Genomic DNA, 21,793 nt, shown 5'->3' on the forward strand with positions numbered 1-21,793 from the left:
ATATGCATTTTTTGCCCAAAACCCTAGGTCATACACTAATCCTACGTGAGACTTGGAGGCTGATCAGTCTTGACACTATTCCATTGCCCTTCTTCCCCTTCTTTGTGAGCCTTGAGGCCATTTCTTCTTGGAACCTTCACCAAAACACCATTGTTGAGTAAGAGTTGGTCGTGTGAGGGAGAGTGGGAGCCTTTTCTGTGTGTTCAACCTTTGTGTGTAGGGGTTGTGAGGCTGACTTCATTGTTTGAGTGTTTGAGAGTTGGTGTCTTGTTAGTGTTGATCCAAGAAGCCATCTTTGGTGCAAAGAACCAACCTTTGATCCTCATTTTCGTGTTCTTGTTTGGTCTGAGTTTTGAGGCTGGTTAGAGAGCTCCAAAAGCACCATTTGCTTCTGTTTTGAGCTTGGGGTATGACCTTCACTCTTGTTCTTGAGTTTCTTTAGTTAAAAATGGAACCTTGATGCATGTAATAAACTAAAGTTGATAACTTAAGGTTGAATAAGGTTAAACACACTTAGAAATGCATGTTTAAGCTTCTGCAATCGTGAAATGAACCATCTTTGGGAAGGATATCTCGCGAAATGCAGAACTGCATTCTGTCGCGAAATATCCGGATATGCGGTCTTAAGATATCCGCATATGGATATCCGAATATGATATTCGGATACAGTGGCGGAGCCAGGATTGGAGGAGAAGAGGGGCAAAAATTAATTTTTTGTCTTGCATAATATCAGTATTTTCTTTACCTATTAACCTCATACATTCATGAAACTCATTTAGGTAATTTTTTATCAAAATATTAACTTTTAACAACATTTCAAATACTGAAAAAATGTACTGTTGGCCGGTTCCAACAGACATCAAAGGTAGTTTAAGGCAATAATTTTTTTTTAAAAAAAAGAGTGCCTTAACTAAAACAATGCTTTTAACTACAACTTTTTAAAAAAAAAAAAATTAAAAGACTGCAACCAAGTTGCCACAAAAAGTGAATCTTTTAAGTTAGAGCAAACTCTTTTTCTTTATATGAAACCATTGTACAAAGAGAAACACAACCATGCAAATGAAAAGAGAGCCAAAGGGTGGCAAAAAGGCCAAAGCTTTCATTAATCAAAACATAGCATATGGAAATAAAAAAGAAAATGCAGAAAAAGTTAAACATAACACACACTTTAGGTGAAGTGGAGGTAGATTTCAACTTGAATGTCAAACCAGAACTTCTAGAAGAAGCACATTTAATAGTAATAACAGTATCATGTTAGCCTTCAACTGCATTAAAAAAAATTTCATTTTTTTTGGAAGGGGGGGGGGGCGGCCTCCCACCCTAGCCTCCCCCTGTCTCCGCCTCTGTCCGGATATGATATCCGGATATTGATATCCGGATATTGCCCCGACAAATATCCGAATATTCTGGGTTTCCGAGAACAGTAGCGGTACTGTTCATATAGAACTGAGCTATGAGTTTGTGGACCCTAGATTGATGAAGTTGGACTTCTGTATAATTAATCTAAAGTCAGAATCTAAGTGATTAAGGGCTTAAGGCCTTGTGAGAAGCCTAAAGACATGAAACGTAAAGGAAAGCGTTGTCTTTATGTTATATGCTTTAAATTCTGGTTGTTGATATGATTGTTGGTCCAAAACAGATTGTGATTCTGCTGCGTGTGGACTTTGAGCTTGGTTGGACTCTTGTTGGATAGATTGCTTAAGAGGTAAGCTTTCGTGTCATCGGTTTAGCCATTGTGTGGTTCCATCATACCTCATGGGGGAATGTTTATATGCATGCTATATTTACATGTTTTTATACTTGAAATGCTTTTGACACATGTACGTCTCAATTGGAGCTCATTATGAAAGGGGATATTGTTGGAGCCAAAAATTTGGATTCAATTAGGCCAGATGAATCCATTGATCTGGGTGTTGGTGACAAGAGCCCGTGTTGTAGTGCTGAGCAACTGGGAGAAAGTTGGACCTTCCTTCAATTTAGTGAGGCAATGTCTGTTCTAACTTCTAAGGAAGTTTCTGATGCGGAAATATAGGAAGTGTCGAGATTGTGGAGTCATCAATCCTAGAATCAGTAAACCAACCTTTGGATGGTTTCATATGGTAAATTCTTTGTTTCTTGCACTTGAAATTATTTTCAGAAATTAAAATATTGTAAAGTTCTAAAGGATATTTTCCTGTCTTTCCTAGGCTGGTGTGCTTTGATTTCCTAACACTCTTTCTTTTCTCTTATATATAGAGGTAGGATCATTTGATACCAGTGCCAAATTTGAAATTTGACACCTCATCTGAGAGTCGTTAAATCAAAAAAGATCAACGGCTCTGATTTGTAAGCATGTGACACCATTGATCTTTTTTGATCTAACGACTCTCAGATGAGGTGTCAAATTTTAAATTTGACACCGGTATCAAAAGATCCTACCTCATATATATATATATATATAGAGAGAGAGATATTTGGGATGGTGGTGAGGGTGGGTTCAGTTGGGTGTGTTTCTGGACATATATTACGCTCTGTAGTCCGCCAATTCCACAACCGCCATGCTACCTTAAAGTTCAAGAGACAACTATTTTTCTCCGAGGATTGTTATTAATAGCGAGCTACTATGCTACTTGTAGCATTTTGACTTTCAAATAGCCCTGCTGTGGTGCACACTATGTATGCTATATGTGCCAATTTTATGTGTGCTATATTTGTTAATTTTATATTCACTATATGTGCTATTTGACTCCAAAGCAAGACTTTTTTAGTGTTCTGTCATAAATTATCCTAAACCTGAACATATAGCATCTTATACTTCTCAAAGATATGTCTTAGTCTTCTGAGTTCACCTTCATCCATTGTAAATTCTAGTTTCATTTCTCACCCCATGTCAGAGTTTGATGGGGAGCTCTTCATATCTTTGTGAAATTAAATGCTTTTATCAGACTTATCAAGATTAAAAAATATCTTTTACCCATGAGTAATTACTATGCAAAGTTTTAATTGAATCTTGTCTGCTTGGCTAATGGAATGCATAATATGTCTCCTATATTCTCCTAAAGTTGTTGATAAAATTGAAAATAGGAGTCTAAACATAATGACATATCATAGTGATATAAAGCAGAGATTGTAGAAAATTCTTGTTACGATGTTTGGTCTTAATCTGTTACGTATCTTTTGTGTTTGATTTGAGTGCTTTTAATGTTCTTGGTCATGTATCTCAGATTTTCCATTTTGTTCTTCCTTTTTTTGTCTGCTTTCTCTTCCTAATGTATGTATAGCTGTGTGCTCCCTTTACATTTGTTCAATTACAATATGTTTTTATTTCTCTTGATTTCTTCAATGCTTTATGTTTCAATACATTTCCAATGTCAAGAAGTTTTCCTCCATTTTTGAGATGAGAGGACATAGGCAATATCATTTTATTGAATTTTTTTAGAATGTGGGTGATGAATTGGCAAGGTTTGGAATTTGAATAATAGAATCACTTATCGCTATTTTTCTTTTTTCTTCTTTTTTTCCTGTTATTTTCCTTCCTTAGAACCTTGTGCTATTTCTCTCTCTCACATCATCACGAAAGTTTCATGTCTTTGTAGGATTTTGATTAAGCTCCAGTTTTCAATTTTGTTCCTCAGGTTTCATTCTTCCAGATCTGGATCTTCTACTGCAACAATGGCTTCCTTCACACCTTCTGTTCAGTCTAAAGTGACCTAAGTAAGTCCCCCCTCTCTCTTTCTTGATGCTAATTTGCTTCTCTAACTCCGAATTTCTCTCTCCAAATCTGCAGTTATCATCGTTGCCTTCTCCAATGATTAAGCCAACCATCCCTAGGGAAAGCTTCTATAAGTAATCGCATCTTCTAAATTTCACAATTCTAAGGTTGCTGATGCTGCTTCCCAATTTTTTTATTAATTTAATTTATTTTTTATTTTCTTAAAATATTGTCAATCAATCATTCATTTTCTCAACATTAATTACAATGTTCACTTCTCTGACCTTTCTCTACCTCTCACCTCTCTCTATCTTATCTCTCATCACTTTTATGATGGAACTCTGATATGGTATCAGAGCCCTCACCAAGGGCCTGATCCATTCAACAAAGCTCAATCATGACTTCCGCTACCAACTCTGACACCAGCGCAACTCAACCAGAGAGATCAACTTCCAGATCTACAATGGAAGCCAAAGATCCATCTACACTCTTCAATTTTACGATCTCAGCGAAGCTTACAGAAGACAACTACCTCTTCTGGAACCAGATCATCGAACCTATCATCACATCACACCAGCTGCAGCGTTTCTTGGTGAACCCTAAGATTCCTCTGAAGTTCAAGTCAGATGAGGACCGCGAAGGCAACATCTCCACTTCCGAATATACAGAGTGGTTAACTCAAGATCAAATGCTTCTGACCTGGTTATTATTAATGATTTCTGAACAAGTAGTGAATGACATCCTTCCAGTCAAGCATTCATTCAAAGCTTGGGAGAACATACACAAATTATTTCATGGCATTATGAAATCACGAGCCAGACAACTTAGATCTGAGCTCAAGACGATGAAGAAAGGGACGAAATCAGCCAAAGAGTACCTTGCTCGTATCAAAACAATTTGTGACACTCTCAAATCGATTGGAAGTCCAGTATCTGTTGAGGAACATACTGAAACTATACTTGAAGGCTTGTCTTCTGAATATAACTCTTTTGTAATGATGATACACGGCCGAGACAGAGCATACTCAGTAGCAGATCTTGGAGTATAACTCATGGCTCATGAACAACTTCTGCTCAAGCAGAATGAACAACTGCTAGCTGAAGGAGCGTCAGTGAATCTCACACAACGCAACCAAATCCCTCTGAATACTGAAGCAGACGAAGAAGATGACTCTGTTTCTGAAACCAGAAAACAGAGTCGAACAGAGCATCCAGTTGCTAGACATTTTAACACCTTCAATGGTGAAAACAGAGGAAGAGGAAGATCTGGAGGGAGATTCACTCGAGGAAGAGGACGTGGAAATAGAACAAATGTCCACTGCCAACTGTGCTACAGCTTTGGACATTACGTAAGTGATTGCTGGCACAGGTTTGAAGAGAACTTCATTCCAAACCTGCCTCCACCACAAAACACCTCTTATCCACAATATTTTGTTCATCAACAACCTCAGAATGTCAGATCTTTCCAGTACAATAGACCACAAACATAGGCACAAGCACAAGCTTACTTGGCAGCACCGTCCTCTTCCAACTCAACACCACTTCTTGAGTGGCTACCTGACTCTGGTGCTTCAAACCATGTGACTGGAGTTTCTCAGAATATTACACAAGGACACCAGCTTAGTGGTACTGACCATATTTTGATTGGAAATGGCCAAGGTTTGCCTATAACAGCAATCGGTTCTTCTTCCTTTTAATCTCCATTTGATACTAACACCAATCTTCATCTTAAACACTTGCTTTAGTTCCCTCAATCACTAAAAATCTCATCAGTGTTAGTAAGTTTGCCAAAGACAACTCAGTTTTCTTTGAATTTCATTCTGATGTTTGTCTTGTGAAATGTCAGGATTCACATAAAATTCTACTTCAAGGTACTGTTGGTGCAGATGGCTTGTACCGTTTTCCAGATCTCAAGTTGGCTAAGGACTCTATTTCAGTTGCAAGTAAACCTTGTTCCACTCTTTGTTCCAGTCCCTCATCTACAAGCAAGTCTGTCAATTTTTCTAGTAAACCTGTTGATTTCAGTGTTCAATCCTCTAAATCTGTAATTGATGTAATTGATAGTAGTAATACACCTTCTGACCCTGTAAGTGATTCCCTGTACACTTTGTGGCACTGCCGTCTGGGGCATCCACACTTAGATTCTCTTAAAAGTGTACTCAAGTCTTGTAATATACATTTCAATAATAAAATGGCAGAATTCTGTGCCCCTTCTTGTTGTGCCAAGGCTCATAGATTGCATTACACATCTTCCAATACTGAATATAAGGAACCATTTACTCTTGTCTATAGTGACCTATGGAGACCCTCACCTCTAAAATCAACCCTTGGTAATAGCTATTACATCTCATTTGTAGATGCTTATACCAGATACACATGGCTCTATCCATTAAAGCAAAAATCAGATGCAATAACAGTCTTCAAATAGTTCCATGCCATGATAACCAACCAATTCCAACTACCTTTAAAAGCTCTACAAACTGATTGGGGTGGTGAGTTTAGAGCCTTTACTCAGTACCTTCAAATGAGTGGAATAGCCCATAGAGTTACTTGTCCTCACACCTCTCACCAAAATGGTGTAGTTGAGAGAAAACACCGTCATGTTGTGGAAACCGGATTAGCACTTCTAGCCTGCGTTGCACCGACACTGACACGCGACACGTGACACGACACGACACTTTGACACGTCAATTCTAAAAAAATGTGAATTTCGACACGTGTCGGACACCGACACGCTCCGACATGCGTTCGACACGTGGTCAATATTTTAAGACACGTTGACCATTCCGACACGCGATTTTGACCGTGTCGGACACGGTCAAGTGGCAAAAAAGTAAAAAATTTGAAATCAATCACCACGGCCAAGCATTCCGTCATCGTTGCCAAGAGTGCTTCGTTCTTCTTCCTCGCCTCGTTCTTCGTCTTCCTCGGGTTGCCCTCGGCCTTACTTCATTTCTAACTTACTGTTGCAGATCCACGACTTTCGTCTCTGCTTTCCACTGCGCCGCCCCTTCTTGCTGGTTCGGTGACACGAGCTCTTTGCGCTGCCCCTTCTCGCTGGTTTGGTGACACGAGCTTATGATGGTAGACGGCGGCTACACTTCTCAATCAATGAAACAATAAAATTAGGGTTTCATTTTAATTTGAGATTGGGCCTGGGGTAGGACCATTTAGTGTGGGCTAAAAATTGAACTTCAACTTTGTACTAAAAAATAATAATAAATGTGAGTCTGTGCAACAACACCTTCCTTTAATATATTTTATCGAATAAGATATAAATATATATATATATATATATATATATATATATATATATATATATATATATAAACTTGTTCAACAACAGCTTTTATTTAAATATGTATTTCACTGTCTACCAAAAAAAATGTATTTCACTTATTTAAAATATAAAACATAATAAATCATTATTATATTTGAATAAAATGGGATTATAATTAAATATTAATCATTAATTATTTATAATATATATTTTTGTGAAAATAAAACTAAATTATTGAATACTAAAAATAATATATACTTAATAAATTAAAAATATTATTCAAAAATAAATTAAAAACCAGAAGTATGTATATTCCACTCTTGGCATTTGGTATATTCAAAAATAGAATAGCTCAAGCATATGTTTTCAATAAAAAGCAAAATAATAACGGCGTTAAAGAAAAGGACTAATATTGTGTTTGCTTCTACGACTATTTTCGCACGAGTACCTCATCAAGTATCTCTAAAAACCATAAAATTGGAAGAGAAAACAGCTTTTTGAAATCTTGATTACGATTCTATTGACTAAGAATAATACCTATGAACCAGTACTTGGCTTGGGGAGCCCTTGTTGGTCCTGAATAACACTGGCATGACAGACAAGAGATTTATAAACCTAAATGCATAAAAGGATCCATCTATATACTCTTTTATTTTAAAAGAAATAAAAATAAAATGAGGCCTAAGACTTAGCCTATGATAGCTCCTACCAACCGAACTACTAACACAGGATATCAATACATTTAATACATTGACACGAAGATAAAAGAGATCAAATAAACATAGGAGCAAATAATACAAATCTCTGAAGATTGTACAGATACATGTTGTCTAGCTTAAACCTAAACTTTATTGCTTACTTAGCTGAAAGGAACAAACACTGAAATCTTCAACACCAACTGCTGGAAGCATCAGATTTTCATTTTCAAAGTCCGTACCAACCTGAACACAAGGATGAACAAAATTTTCAGTTGCAGAATAAAATATATTGTGTACCAAAAGAAGAATAAGATAAAAACTATACTCGGCGCTGAGTTAGTGGAGTTGGATATGTGTTCGATTCCCGCTGAATGCATTCTTGGGGAGGGGCTGAACCTTTAGCCATCACTGTCCCCCCGCACTCCGGATTAGTCCCATAGCCGGCTCAAAGAGTCGAAGCTCGTGGGGATACCGGAGGGAGCCAACTCGTCTCAAAGAGATAATTAGGGTTGGGTAACTCCAAAAAAAAAAAAAAAAAAACCATAAATCTATATAGATTTTATGACCCAAATCTCTGACCGTTCGTATAGACGTTGATCACTTTAAACTTAATGCTCATTTAAATTTAAATTATAGTAGTTAATACTCTTACAGCATTACTAAATGTTTTTACAAAAGACAGAAGGAATTCAATTCCAGCAAAATGCATTTCGAATTCTCAACTGATATAGCGGTGATTGTTCAGTTCTGACAACTTGAGCAATTCAAGTTATATTTGGAGGTTAGGACTTGGGAGGGGAAGAAAAGAGATGAAATCCAAATAAAAATAAAGACAACGAAACAGAGGAGAAGTGAAAAGTTAAACAATGAATTCTTTATCTTTGTTTCGATGTGCTTAAAATCCTCCAACATTAGAAAATTTCATAAAAATAATAAACTTTATTCCTTCACTTTGTAAAACTCTATATAATCTTCCCTTTCTCTATTTATTATGGATACCAATGTGGATATGATTTGTAAAAATATATTAAAGCTCCTGCATTGAAGGAGAAAATTATTTATATATATATATATATATATATATATATATATAAACTACCATTTAGAATTCAATGGAAGTACCAATGCAGCAATAGAAATTAGAAGGATGGGAAAAGTGGAGAGGAAGAATCAGAAGAACGGGAGAATTAAAGGGAAAATGAGAAGTTCAATTCATAAAACGGCAGTTGGTGGTATATACCTCCTAAGGAGCGGTAATATCCACCACCTCGTGCACAAGAAAAACCACCCTTAACTATTTGAATATGTTGAACGTGAGCTATTTTTGGCCAGTCCTCCCCTGTTTCCTCCTGACATCGATTCCCTAACTCATCATGACAAGAATAAATTTGCAATGTTTTCAGACAGCTAAGGCGTTGAATGCTCATTGGAAGACACGTCAACTTGGGACATTCTGAAATAACTAATGTGTGAAGCAGGCCAATGTTTCCCAAGCAGTCAGGCAGGGATCCTAGGTTTGGAAGATCAAGCAATGCTAATGATTGCAGAACAGTCATATGTTGTAAAGCCTCCTGCAAATCTTCAACCTCTGGGCACCTCTCAATCGTCAATTGCTCAAGACAAGTTAAATATTGAAAACCTGCTGACAATTTGAACTTAGGGAACCTCTCAATATATAATATCTTGAGAGAGTGCAATCCTTGCAATACTTCATCTGTCAATGATTTGAGGCTGTCGCAACCATCAATATTCAGTTCCTGGAGACCATTAAGGATAGCCATTTCAGTTGGGAGTACCTCAAGTCTGGAGAGGCAATAAATGTCCAGTATCTTCAGAGAAGTAAGGTTTCGTAGCATCCTATCAGGGAAGCAAGTTAACTCTTCATTTCTATTGAAATAAAGGGATTTAAGACCACCGAGTTTATGAATTGAACTTAGTAAATCTTGGTTGCATTTCTCTTTTATGCGTAGATCATTGAGAGATGGAAGGCAAGGCAAGCCCAACAATTTAGGACATTCAGTAATTTGAAGTGTTGAAAGGCGCGGGAACATGTTTTCTCCATCCTCACTTGATAACCTTATCAGGTTTGGCAGCTCCTCCAGTACCAGAAGTTCCAGAGCCATGAAACTTATCGCAACTCCACCATCATAGGACTTCTCTTGCAGGTACATTACACGACTCATCTTGCATATATATAGACTCTTTAGAGAAGGTAGTTTTCCCAGCAGCGGAAGGTGCAAACAGCTTTTGCAATCCCTGAGTTCTAAGCAATTTAAATATTCGAGAGAAGGAGAAGACATCCATTGTGGGAAACGGGCACCTGGATATCCTCCTACATCCAACGCTTGAAGTTGTTGGGTATGAGGTTGAAGCACTTCAAGAATCTGCTCAACATTTTCTTGTAATTCGGACTCTTCATTTCTGCCCCATGACAGCAGCAATGTGTCCAGTTGCTTACTCCACATGTTGGCATCTTTGGCATCCATGACACATTTTACTCTCTCAAGGTTCTTGATGTGAAGCTCTCCTTTAAGGTTCAGTCGTCCCAATTCTGCCAAAAGAAACCCTCTTTCCTTGCCAACAAAGTACTTGCATAAAGTCCTTAGCGAAGTCAACTTCCCTATCTGAGAGGGCAAGCTTGATAGTGAGTTGCAGTACTTCAATCCAAGATGTTACAGAGCTTTCAATTGTATCAAACTGTTGGGCAACTTTTTCAGATCTTGACAATAGTCTAATTTCAAAATCTGCAAATTCCACAGCCTACAAAGGGATTCCGGAAGAGTTTCGAAGCCACCATCAGAAACATCCAAGTACCTTAGATGTTTTAAATGACCAATCGAAGCCGACAAATTGCTTAGCCGCTTGCACTGAAGCACACGCAAAGAATAACATTTCAATACCTGAGATGGAAGTTGGCCATCATCATCGTAATACCACTTTATGTAGGTCTTCAAGGCTTTGACTTGGAGCAACTGGATTGTATCCACTTTCCAAAATGACTTCCGCCTATAAATTGAGAGATGGCGAATTCTTTTGGACAGACAAGTTATACCACTGCCATCCGCAATGCAACAAACCTCTTCTGTGATAGATTGAGCAAGATCATGCATCTTGAAACTTGTAATTTTGCCAAATTCATCGGTCACAACATCTTGAAAAAATGACCTCCAATATAATTCATTCCACACATCATCGCCAATATCTTCTGCCTCCAATGTATGATTAGATGAGACGAATCCATTAGCCACCCAAAGTTCAATTAGAAACTGCTTTTGTATTACTGTATCTTTGGGAAACAATGCACAGAAGGCAAAACATTGTCTCAATGTTACTGGCAAGTTCGTGTAACTTAATCTCAAGGCAGGCATGACATAATTATCATCTTGTAAACTCCATAGCTGGCTTTCCTTGACATAGAGCCATTCATTTTCCTCTCTTTTAAAACGCAAAAGACCTCCTAGTGCTTTTGCTGCAAGGGGCACTCCACCACACTTATTTACTATCTCCTTCCCTATGACCAGAAGGTCTTCTCGTTCTACCTCATTTGGTCCAAAAGCTCGTTGTTTAAACAATTCCCAACAGTCATTGTCAGATAGCAATGATAATTCATGAGGAGGCACTGTTCCCATGATTGCTGCAACCTTGGGAAGACGAGTAGTGACCAAAATTGATGCACCCTTTGCTCCACAAGCCAATACAGATTTCAACCTCTGCCAATTCTCTTGTTCTTCATCCCACACGTCGTCCAAAACAAGCAAATATCTTTTTTGTTGGAGTAGATCCCGAAGTCTTCTTTGCAGTGGCTCTAGATCCATATCCGCACAGGGATGCCCAGATGCAGATTCCATGATAGCTTTTATCATTCTCTTCAAACTGAAATCTTCTGAAACACATACCCAAATTCTTAGCTCGAAATGGTTGACTACCCTCTCATGGTTGAAGATGAGTTGGGCAAGTGTTGTTTTGCCAAGTTCACCTAGACCCATTATTGGATATGCTGACAAATTCTCAAAATCAGAAGCATCACCAACCAAGAAGTCTAAAATTGTCTCCCTATCTTCTTCTCTTCCATAGATTTGAGGTTGAGTAATGATTGAGGTGGTTTGGCGCCAGTCAATGACACCAGTTCTTCTCTCCGTGACCATCTCTGTCAAATGAAACTTAGTCCTTTCTTCAGCAATTTGATCTAATCTCTCCCTTATACTTTTCATTTTCATTGCAGTTTTGCGACGGAAAACTGTAGGAAATCTTATATTTATGCGGAAGCGGTTTAGGACCTAGTACATTGGTATGCTTACTGAATCATCATTGTTTCACAATTACCTCTCGGTGCGCAGGTCTCGTGTAGAATCTTCCCTTGTAGGATTCCTCTTCACGAACAGCTCACCTCAGCGCCGCAGCACGAACAACCTCCTTGAAGCTGGACTGTGGCAGATCTTCCAAACTATCTCTCGAGGAGGAAGGGGAAGTGTGTGGGCACTGATTAGATTCAGAGCTTGCCTCTTTCTCACAAAAAAGACCTTGGAGGCTGATGACTTAAGAGGTACTATTTATATGGGTTCCAAGAAACCCTAGCTCATTGGGCTCTAGGTTCCTTGGGCTCTTCTCATACTAATAACCCATTTGGGCTTTAGTAAAAGAGCAAACCCAACAATCTCCCACTTGCTCTTTTGGATACAAACTTGAGTCGTAAAACCCAAGATCATGTAACCCATAAGTCATCATCTATCCGAAAAATACCCCTTCCCTTGTCTCAAGCTAGCTTGGGGATCTACCATCTGTTATTAATCAAGGCTCCTGATAATCAACGAATGATTATCTAATTCGGTGCTACTCCACTAAAAGCCCGAACTTGAACTCCAAGATTAACAACACTTATAACATGAATATGCATCGCCCCTTTGTAGAATGTCTATAATTGATTGACAAGTTTTCTGTAACTCAATCAATTATTTATTCCCTTGACTATGATAGTTTCTTTAATGGATTACATGCACTGGCCAGTGTCTTTAATATCCAAGTACCGAAACATATCAAGGGGACATATCCTACAAATTCCATGTTGTTTATCTCATAAATACCGATAATCAAATAATCTCACTCCCAAAATACCGAGTTATTGGCCGTCAATAGATCGAACCTCACCCGTTGGTAAATCAAAGAATGAAAACTATTTGATTACCTATTTATAATAAACTCAGGGTTAAGAGCAATCACATAACTATAGTTAACTGGAGAATTGATACCTTATGACAGAAAAACAACCTTAATCAAATCTCTCCTTGATCCTTTCAATGTGAATGTTAATTCACACCAATATTTTCCAATGATTCGGACAAAACCATTTCATAAAATATTGCAGCCTAAATAAAGTGCCCAACTTTATTTAACAGCTGTGAATCCATTCATCAATTGTGAGAACCTATGATCATGTCCTCCATGAACGTATCCATATGATCATATACTCCACAATTTGATCCGGACCTTTATGTTTGTAAATAGTGCGCAAAATAAATAAATAAAACCTTATTTATGAAATTCAGAAAATTATTTTATTGTTTCATGGTCTTACTCCAAGAGCACAATGAAACCAATAACTCCCACTTGCTTAATGCAAGTCTGGGATCCTCTTAAGACCCAAAGAAGTAACATGCCTCTTGAACACAAGTTCAGGCAAACTCTTAGTAACTGGGTCTGCAAGATCCACCTCTAATGCTATCTGAGTTTAGTGAAAAACTCATAGCTCGAGGTTGATTTTCTTGAGTCAATATCGACTTGAAATAACTGAATATTTGAAAACTCAGCTTTTCAAGACTCCCACTAAAATATACCAGCATATAATCTCTCGTTCTCCAAAGATACTTGAGTACATTGGCCGAACTTAAACTAGTATTCCTCTAGGTTCAAAATGGTACTATCTCACTACTCCCACTACGTGACAGATGTCTGGTTTAACGCCCAACATGATATGCGTGAGTCTACCTTTGCCAAAGCATAAGATATCTTGCTCATGCATTCTTCCTTCTTAGAAGTCTTTGGTCACTCCTTAGGAAGATGAATTCCACATCTGAGAATTATAATTCTTCTCTTAGAATTCTCATGTTGAATTTTGGCAAGAGTTTTGTCAATGTAAGTAGCCTGAGGTGATGCCAACAACTTATTCTTCCGGCCTCATAAGAGTTTTATACCAAGAATATAATTGGCTTCCCCAGTACTTCCATACCAAAACACTAACTTAGTCAACTCTTTATGCTTGATATTACCTCCACATTGTTTCTAATAAGGAGCATATCATCTACATAAAGTACCAGAAAAGCTATTGTCTTCCGTTGTATCCTTTACATACAAATACACATCATTCATCAAGGTTTTCTCAAAATCAAAATTTTGATAACCTGATCAAAACTGATGTTTCAAGACCTGGATGCTTGCTTAAGTCTATGAAATAGACTTTCACAACTTGCATACCGTGTGTTCCTACCCATTTGCTATAAACCATTTTGGTTGTTGTATGTAGATATCCTAACATCCAACTCCCAAAATGAAATCTCATAATTGAGACTTATAGCAACTAAGAGAATCTGGATAGACTCAAGCATGGCGTCTGGCAAAAATTGCCTCCAAGCTAGCTTTAAAGGTTTTCACCTTCCTGTCCATCCTCTCTTTTCCTTTTATGTCCACATGCACCTTGTGGGTTTTACCCCTCTTGGTGTCTTTACTAGGTCCGAACAGAGTTGAAATACAAGTATTTCATCTCATTGTTCATAGCCTGAGCAACACTTGATCACCAACATCTTCTAGTGCATTATCGTAACTAGTAGGATCAATATCACTCAACAAGAGACAACTTGAGAGTTAACAAGGTTCTCTCCCACTACGAATGTACTGCACTAGACTTTGTGTATTTATAGGTAAAACAAAGAGTGGGTCAAATGATGGATCTTCAATTTCTTGACGATCCGCTTATCCTTGATATTGTTCCTTTACATGTGATACTAATATTTCTACTAGTTTCACTTATATATTATCATGTTGAATTTCCAATCATGGTTCTCTTGTTTGTTCACTTAGAGATATATCTATCCCCTCTTGAACAATCAAGGGAACAGTGGATGAAGCTTCTAGAGATTCTGGAAATTCTTGATCTGAGATAAATCTCATCAAGAATAACCTAACTTAAGAGCTTATAATTTATTATCTAGTCCTCCTTTAAGAAAATCATGTGAGTGCTCACTTAGATTATCTTGTCCTTAAGACTAAATAAGAAATCATCCCTAGTTCTCTTAGGGTAGCCAAAAGATATGCACTCTTCCATACAAGATTTCATCTCATTTGACTGCTGTTGTAGGACGTGTGTCGTAGCACCCTAAATTCGAATATGGTTTGATCTGGGCTTGCACCCCTTCCATAATTCTTTAGGTGTCTTTACAACAAACGTTGACAGAACCAAGTTAAGAAGGTACATTTCCTTCTCTTAGGCATCTCCCTTGAACAACATTGACAAAGATGAATAACTGAACATGATCTTCACCAAGTCTAGAAATGTTTGATTTTTGCATACTGCAACTTCATTCAACTAATGCGTTCTTAGAGTTGACAGTTACGAAAACTATCCCCTCTTAAATCAGGTAAGACCTGAAATTACCAGACAGGTAGCCAAACACTTTAGTAGACCAAAGTGGTTTTTGATTTGAACACCTACATGCTTTTCTGCCTCAGACTAAACCTCTTGGAATTTCCAAAAGCTTTAGACTTATGGCGCACTTGGTTCATCTGTCCAAATCCAGAGTAAACATTCATATAATGAAGTACTCATCACCTCTTCTGGTCTGAACGCTAATTGGTCCACATACATTAGTATGTACCAGTTCCAGTTGAATAGTTGCGCAAACCTTTTTGGCCCTTGTAGGATTGCTTGGCCACTTTACCTTCCAAATAGGACTAACATGTAGCTGTTAGTTAAAAGATTCTTGAACTTTCAGTATCTCTTTTAACTAAAACATATTTTCTACTTGAGATAATGTGACTCAATCACAAAGGCCAAAGTTATGTTTCATTTGAAACTTTTATTTCTTTGGTGAAAATCCTTGTTCATCATCCTTTCCATTCAACATAACAAATTTAAAAAAGGTTATAGGACATAGGTAATAAAGACTATTTAAACAATGTACCAGAACAAACAAGACGAAGATGAACTTCGAAATGTAACTGAGGAATCAATTGCATTGTCAACCCATGTTTTAACCAAAACAACTAACAAAAATTGAATTCCTCTTGAAATCTGGAACAAATAAACAGTCACCCAAAACCATAGTCTTATAAATAACTTGTCTTACTGCAAATGCAGACACAAGTTCCCATTTTCAAGCTTAAAATATCTATGTCCATTGCTGACAGGTATGCCATGTTTGAACAACTACAAAGAGTAACAAACATAATCAGTGATTCCTGAATCAATAATTCATTCACTGATCAGGCCTTGATATGCCCATGTCTGGTTCTTTTTCACCTCTGGGAAATTTTTCTTTCAGTGTCCCTTTAGTCTGTACTTGAAGAACTTGCCTTGCGGCTTCTTCATAGCAACTGGTTTGACAACTGATAACCAAGTCATTTTGTTCTTGTTACCACCCTTGGGTTTCCCTTTGGATTTAACAAGACTCTTAGCAAAACCTGCACCGACTGCATTCTGTCTAGCAGAGCTGCTAGATGCAGCAAACATGTCATTAAGAGTCTGAAGCATTTTTACTCCACCTTTAATCATGTACACTTGCTTTTGCAAGTATTTGGAAAGATTGACAATAATATAGCAACGAACTACCATATCTGCCCTTTCTCAATCTGAGAAATGCATCTTAGTTTCCTTAAACGCTTTCTCTGCAGGTTGCTATAGCCCTCACATTGTCAGGACAAATTTTAGCTTCCATGTTTTAGAACAATATCAAAGATTTGCTTTTCACTTATTCATAGTTGGTACCATCTAGAGGTTTTCGACTCAAAATCATTTCTAAGATATTTTCTGAAAAACATATAAAGCACACAATTACAAACAAATAATACAATAAACAAACGAAGTGCAAGTAGATTCTCATAACTACTCTTGTTTATTGTTAACAATCCTTCAGTTTATCTTTACAAGGCTTACGATGGGCAAGTCACTTGTAAAAACCAAAATTGTTATTTGGGCCTTCAGTGCCATTGCCAGAGCCTCGATGGGAGGGTTAACAATTTTACCAAAGTTGAATGTAATTAACCATTGTTTAATTTCAAAATTATCCTTAGTGTCTAAGCATTGCCGACGATGGGCCGTACAATACTTTACTAAAATTTTGAAATTATTAAGATTTAATCTAGTGAAATCTGATTATCCTTATCCGATGGGGCTTCAGCGATAACCATTTCACTAATAAACCCACAAATGGAGCCCGCAGGTTTTAAAATTATTTAATTTTTAAAACCTTCACTCATTCAGCATTTTTGTTTGAGAATTTTCATAAGCCCTGTCGAATTCATTGTTTAATTTCAAAATTATCTTTAATAACTTAGTATTATCGACGATGGGCCATACAATACTTTATTAAAATTTTGAATTTATTAAGGCCTAATAAAATCCAATCATGCTAATCCGTTGGGGCCTCACATGATTATTTTATTGATAGGCCCTCAATGCGCCTGGAGGTTAAATTAATTTCTTAATTTAAATCTCCTCCCATAATTATTTAGGTCCAATCTAATAAAATTCAATCATGCTTATTCGATGGGACTTCACATGATTATTTTATTAATGGTCCTTATAATGCGCTTGAAGGTTAAATTAATTTCTTAATTTAAATCTCCTTCCATTCAACATAAGCAACATTTTCTAATTTCCAAGAATTATTTAATTGAGAGTATCCTTTGTTTGATTTAAAAAACTATATAAGTAAGAGCACCGATAAACGTGCACTAAGCTTAACATAATTTTGAAAGCATTAAGGTCCTGAAATCCGGTCACTTTACGTCAGCGTGTGCTCCAAACAATCATGATACATGAATGTTGTATGCAGCGTGTGTTATTCCATGACCATTTCAGAAAACCCACAAATTACTCGCAAAATAAAAGAATTCTCTTAGGAAATTTTCTCTAATTATTTTTCTAGATTTAAATCATCCAAATAGCTGATTTAATTATTAATCTAGATTGCAACAATCATAATAATTATCATTTATGAGGATAATTTGAAATCAAAATAATTTCCATAACGATTATTTGTCTTGATGTTAATTATCCAAAATTAATTAATTCAATTATTAATCTAGATTTTTAATAAAAATCATAATAATTATTAATTAATTTCTTAGGATGATTTAAAATCAAAATAATCCCATAATAACTATCATACTAGTCGCTGAAGACATAATAGCTATTATGCTCACGCAATCATACAAGTTATGCAACAATATGGCACCACCTATTCTATATGGCATGTTATCGCAATAAAGCATGTTATCAATCATATAATTTATACCAATCAATAAAAACATTAAATAATAAAATCTAATTACTTTAATCCATGGCCTTCCTATTTTAAAGAAAATAAAATAAAATAATACAACTTTGGAATTCGACTTTCGTCTAGCCCATAGTATCTGTCTCAAGCCCCTTTAGGGTTTCATGGGCCCAAAAGCCCAAAGACCCAATCCTTTGGCGAGAAACCCTAGGACGCGAAAGAGAAACCCTAGCCGTCAGGTCTGCCGCGCCGTCACCCGAAGTCAAATCAAGCTGAAACTCCAGGGGAAGGACCGCCACGTAGAGACGAGTGCACCGCCGCCGGAATCACCCAAAAAGGTGGCCGGACGCTCCTTCACTCTCCCATTCTTTGCCGGAGAGTGGCGGCCACTCTCAGAATCTTGTGGAGGCGCGTGTAAACTCAGATGGCGGTAAGCCACCCACCGTTGCGTTCTTCTTTCCGTCCTCTTTCCAACCATATATAGATCGCCTCATTCCGAGATCGGGAAGACCTCGAAAAGTCTCCGACAGTTCTGACTGCGCATCTTACTCGCGGTTTCTCGATCTTGAACTTTTACAAAATATTTGAAAAATACACAGAAATTCCAAAAATAAACAAAAACAGCAAGGAGGAAACCTAATCATATGGGATTAGCCTCCTTGTTACAAATCGAGAAATACACGAGAGATCCTAACCATGGATTAAAGCATTTTTACCGATTAAAATTTAAACTTTTATGAAAATGAATTATAAAATACACATGCTAGATTCATACCATAATCCTAGAACCCTAGGTGCCACATTTCAAGAAGCAAAACTAATTACATGAATAGTGAAACTAGATTCACATACCAATGTACAGCCAAGGCTCTGATACCAATTGTAGGAAATCTTAGATTTATGCGGAAGCGGTTTAGGACCTAGTACATTGGTATGCTTACTGAATCATCATTGTTTCACAATTACCTCTCGGTGCGCAGGTCTCGTGTAGAATCTTCCCTTGTAGGATTCCTCTTCACGAACAGCTCACCTCAGCGCCGCAGCACGAACAACCTCCTTGAAGCTGGACTGTAGCAGATCTTCCAAACTATCTCTCGAGGAGGAAGGGGAAGTGTGTGGGCACTGATTAGATTCAGAGCTTGCCTCTTTCTCACAAAAAAGACCTTGGAGGCTGATGACTTAAGAGGTACTATTTATATGGGTTCCAAGAAACCCTAGCTCATTGGGCTCTAGGTTCCTTGGGCTCTTCTCATACTAATAACCCATTTGGGCTTTAGTAAAAGAGCAAACCCAACAAAAACAACATGCTTGGGATGAAAAGAGGATAAGCAAGAGCTTTGTACCTTTTCTGATTGTCCTTGGAACTCCAACTCCAAAGCTTGAGTGGCACACTGGTCCAAGAGGTCATCAAGCATGTGAGCTGCATCTTTTAGCTTTTGAAGCCAATCCTTGATAGCTCTGTTTGAGAATTGCTTCTCCTCAGCATCTTCAAGAGTGGCCTTGATTGCACTGAGTATGGTTGAAATCCTGTTCAACTCTTTATCAAAGCCCAGAAAAAGTCCCACCTCATTTTGAATGAATGAGTTCAAATTCTTAAGCGCAAGTTCAAGGACAGCCTCGGCCATTTTTTGTTCTAACTCGCTAAGTGAAAATTCAAGAGAGATTATATATTATTGGCGAAATGAAGTGATAGTATCAAGCAAGAAGATTAATATGAGAGAGGACCCGTTTTGCGTCGACTTACGAAGTCAACATGGAACCCACTAATAATGTATTATTGCAATTTCGCTGAAGCTGCAAGTCTGTCACGGAATTGACTCATGACATTTTGCAATCAATGACTTCTTTCCACTATTAATTATTTGAAATTTTATGGAAGCAACCAGAAGAAAAGGACATATGTATTGAAAATAAATAAATAAATAAAATAAAATATCTGACTAGGCGGTAATGACTCGTTGCAATTTCTTGAATTGTAAGGCCATACTTGCACCCCAATTACTTCAATCAATGATGTTAAATGCCAAAAAAATTTAGGTAATTTCCCTCAGTAATATCTCAATAATACAATAATAACAAACAGTCGGTAAAACCTCTGCATATATTCTTACTACCTTGTTAACATAAAATAAAATCACTTGTCTCCTTGTCTCTTTCCTTGTTAGAACCCATTAAAAAATAACATGAAAAAAAAAAACCAAGAGAAAATATAAAAAAAAAAAAAACGTTTCCTCAGTAGATAAAATTATTTTCAGTAAGCGCAAAATTTTCAGTAAGACGTTATTTTAGACTTATTAAAGAAAGTTATTTCTATTTACAGGATATATACTAAACCCAAAATACAATAGCTAGAATAGGCTTATATAGAATACGAACTTTGAAAGGAAATCACCTGATATCCTGTTCTTAATTTGTTAATGCCTTATATCAAACATCTTAGCTTTCTTTTCATTTCTTTATAAAAAATTTCTCAATTATTCCGAATTGCTTGATGATGAAGGTAAATTTTAATTGCATGGCATTAATGATGGATTCTCCAAGATTAGTGCGTCTGAGTTTTTTTATAGTGAAGATTTTTTTTTTTTGTTTCTCCACGAGATTATTGATTAATCGATTTATCGAATTCGAGTCAAATAAGATCACAAAAACAGTAAAACTCTTTTTAGTAAATTTTTAATACAATGGCATATTCAGAACTAAACTCAAGATCACCTGGTTAAGTTGGAAAATCTCTGCCAATTAATTTATGTGATTGGTGGTTTCTAATTAAGAATCTAATTAGTCAATAAGATACGTAAGCAAATTTAGCTATAATTGGTTACGAATATTTACTGTAGGCACAGACTGAGGGTTTTTTTTTGTTGTGTTGTTTTTTTTTTCTTAAAGTTGTTTTTGTAAAATAGTTATGGAAATAAATGTTTTCTTATTTGTTTTTTAAGTTAAAAGTTAAAATGATAAGTATCAAATACACTATGTTTTTAATGTCAAATATAGTTCAAATAATAATTAATATGATTAAAAGTATACTGTTAATTAATAAAATCTTAAAAAATATTAAAATGTCAACAACTAGATAAGATTCTAATTTTTTTTATTGTTTTAGGTTGTTTCAAAGAACAAACCACTAATTTGATGAGAAAAAGGCAATTGGCATCGGCTAAATATAGAGGAAAAATAGGAAAATAAAAATTAAGTTTTCCTCGCTCTGCAGCTCCCTTCAATGAGCGAGATATTCAATTAAGTTCGTGAGGCGAGCTCAGAAGCGAGAGAGGGAATTTGCCCAAAATTAAAGGCCCAGTTTAAGTCTTTAAATAGAACGAGACGATGCCTTAAAAATATATTCAGAAGACGAAAGAAAGCGAAAACTCAGAGACGAAGGCAGAAGCGGAGAAATTCTAGAGCATAATTGCAGAGGAGAAGAAGGATATCAAAGCTTCATCATTGATCATTAATCAAGTTTTATCATGAACTCTCTTTACTTTTTATCATCTTTCTATTTTGATTTTATGAACATCTTAAGCTAAATTTATTTAAGTAGTTAGGGCGAGACGGAACCAATGAGTTCTTAAACGTTGTTTATCTTTTCTTATAATTTATATTCATGATTTAAAGTTATGTAATCAATATGTTTCTTCATG

At 36.7% G+C, this 21,793-nt stretch overlaps 1 pseudogene; it reads right to left on the reverse strand.

The window, feature by feature from the left end:
• Window positions 1–7,562: 7,562 nt before the first annotated feature.
• On the reverse strand, window positions 7,563–19,967 carry LOC133300029 (putative disease resistance protein RGA1; annotated as a pseudogene).
• Window positions 19,968–21,793: the final 1,826 nt, after the last annotated feature.

The sequence above is a fragment of the Gastrolobium bilobum genome, unplaced genomic scaffold, assembly GCF_033153095.1.
Source record: "Gastrolobium bilobum isolate Gb01-03AN ecotype WA unplaced genomic scaffold, APGP_CSIRO_Gbil_v1 utg5066, whole genome shotgun sequence".
Classification (NCBI taxonomy): Eukaryota; Viridiplantae; Streptophyta; class Magnoliopsida; order Fabales; family Fabaceae; genus Gastrolobium; species Gastrolobium bilobum.